Source organism: Acanthaster planci, linkage group LG01 (assembly GCF_054643075.1).
Source record: "Acanthaster planci isolate LZ-2023a linkage group LG01, COTS_SCS, whole genome shotgun sequence".
Lineage (NCBI taxonomy): Eukaryota > Metazoa > Echinodermata > Asteroidea > Valvatida > Acanthasteridae > Acanthaster > Acanthaster planci.
In genome coordinates, this window is record NC_141777.1 from 12,538,658 (window position 1) to 12,541,417 (window position 2,760).

The 2,760-nt window shown below is 38.4% G+C and overlaps 1 long non-coding RNA gene across 1 annotated transcript; it reads left to right on the forward strand.

Moving 5' to 3' along the window:
- The first annotated feature begins 485 nt into the window (after positions 1-485).
- Positions 486-2,408, forward strand: LOC147800404 (uncharacterized). The gene is made up of 2 exons (XR_015427563.1): positions 486-781; positions 1,162-2,408. It is a non-coding gene; the product is annotated as an uncharacterized LOC147800404 (long non-coding RNA).
- Positions 2,409-2,760: the final 352 nt, after the last annotated feature.

Below are 2,760 nucleotides of genomic sequence, written 5' to 3' on the forward strand. Positions count from 1 at the left end.
CAACTCCAGCGGGCGCACCGAGCATTGCGCGTAAACATGTTCCGTCAGCCGGAAGCTCTGGAGTTGCCGGCACAGGAAACTTCCGGTTGACCTTTGTAGCGTTGTTCACGCGCGATGAACGATAGCGACAGGCGCTGCGCTCGTAATTTTGCCTCGGAACTTTTCTTTTTTGTGGAAAAACAATCGCAAAATGGACGAGATAGACAACATACAAGTGTGTTATGACATTGTGATAATTATAAGTATACTAACGTGAGCATTAATAACAATTAGTGAGCCTTTAGACAGGGAAAGCTGTGTATGTAGTCTTTTCTCATGCCCGATCGTGACAATCGGCAAACATGATCGAGTACTCTTAGCCCCACCGACACTACCAGGTCTGGTTGGCTTGACCCAGCAAAACCTATTTTTCTGACTCGAAAAGCAATTTTTAGAGTTATAAATACTCATCTGGTGGGGTTGTCGGATTTTTTAAGGGGAAAACATAGTAAATGTTTCCCCGTTCATGTTCAAGTCTTTAAAAAATATTTTCAATGCTAGGGCTATGAGCAAATTTGTGTTTTTCTACAAGATTTAAATTTAAGGGACATCGTGTTATATTAGAAAAATGAGTGGGAAACATGAAGGCCCATAGCATATGTAGCGGCGTAAAACTGTTATAGCGCCCTCTTTCGGGTGATTAGTGAAATGCACCGTTCGGTTCTTCCACCCGATGATCCGCTACGTACATGAGCGACATCTTTCCTTTCGATTAAGTAAACCCCCAGGAATGCAACAGTTGGTAAGACAAAGGAATTCTCCCATATTATGTGTCATAAAGGGATATTAGAATAAGCTTAAGGGTCATCTGGAGAATAAGGGTTAATTTGGGAGGAATAATGGGACGTTGTAACGCTAGTAAATTATGAAGGGCCGTTATTATACTGGGTTCATGTATTACACTACTGCTCGGATTTACATGTACAGGTACTTATATCATAAGTCACGTGGTCATTTGGCATTTACACAGTAAGACAGTTTATGGGGCACATAGTAAGTGTAAATTTATTCATAGGGATGTGTTGTCAACTGTTTCTTTATTTCATCATAACGGATTTTGACTAAGGTTTATGTACATGTATTGCTACATAAGTTGTACTTCTATTTCTCTATCCATTGTAGCGAACCGCTGACTTGGGACTTGGAATGGGCTGCCATCATTAAGGGTAGCGAATAAACAGTTCAAGTTCAAGTTCTGGAGAGAGCTGTTCCACGGGCCAAGTTTTTTATCAGTGTGTTCACACTTGCGTTCCTTGTGTAATTTAAGAGGTTACAGCATAATTTCCCCAAATGACTTCGTACATGTACATGCCATACTTCATAACTGTATGTAATACTAATAGGATCTTTATAAGCTGATTTTATACAGTCAGAATTGTTTTGAGGCAAAAAAAAAGTGACAACATGCATCGGCTTGGTAAATTTTCAGGCAGAATATTAATGACGGGTTTCTGGCTTCCCTTGGTCAGAGGAGCAAGCAAAACTGCTAAACATTACTCAAATTGGTTTGTAAATCCCCCAAAATTCTGAATTACAAAATGTAAATAAACAGATTTACAATGTACACATACAAACATTATATGTTTTTCAAGCACCCCATTTATTATATAATAGTTTCAAAGTTGTCTCTATCAATTTTGTCAAATAGAACTGAGGTTTCCTTAAAACGTCCTGTAAGACGTCTTTCTTTATTAGTTGAATTTGTCCATATTCACGACAGGCTTTTATGTAGGTGGCGTAACTGAGGGCAGTGGTATCCCAAAGATATGGAATAGAGCAGAGTTCTTAAAGATTCTGCAGGTACTCATGTACAACATTATGTGACACATTTGAAATGTGTAATGTGCACTAGTCACCATGATACTTGACCTTTGGACTATGACACCAATATAAGTGATTAAAGAACGCCTCCTAAAATCTTCATTCTTTAAAATCAACTAATCAGTTTTCAAGGAGGTAAGATGAAACAAATGAGGAAATTGCAATATAAAGTAAGCTTGTGATTTCTTTCCTGCAACATAACTTTATCATCAATAAATATTGCTTCCCTGAGGAAAAAAGCCACAGTGTGCCAGGCTGGGATCAAGCACACAACATCCTGCATATACGGTTAAAGCATGTGGCCTGCTAAAGTTTTATGCTCCTTATGGGTGTTGCAAGTGCTGAAAAGATCAATCAGTTTCCTGCTTGCAGTCTGCTGTCAGTAGCTGTTGTGTCCTCAACATTGTGGCGCCCCTTCGTACATTGTTCAAGTCCATGTGAGCCACCAAGTCAGGGGATGGTGTAATTGATGCTGGCACAACCTAAAGGACTGGGATTCGACGAAGTTTGAGTGAATAAAAGCCCGCTTGAATGGGGTTCAAACCCAATGTTCTTTTATCACATTCAAGAATGTATTGCACTTGCATTGTTTTTTTTTTTCATTTCAAATGCCAGTTTTGAAGGATCACCAAAAGACCATGTTCCAATTAGTGTGAAGGAACGTACATTAGTCATTCACAAGATGTTCATTAACAGTAACATTTTATTCATAATTTACAGAAAAATATTAAACTATGCAAAAATGCTTTCATAACTACCCATAAAAATAAATAAAAACTAAAGGGGTTGAGATCTGCTTGGTTGGATTGGCCCAATTTGATGACATGAACCTAAGATCTGGCATTTGGCCAAGAATTACTTTTGAACAAGAGTTAAAATCTGACTTTTTTACTTTTGAAT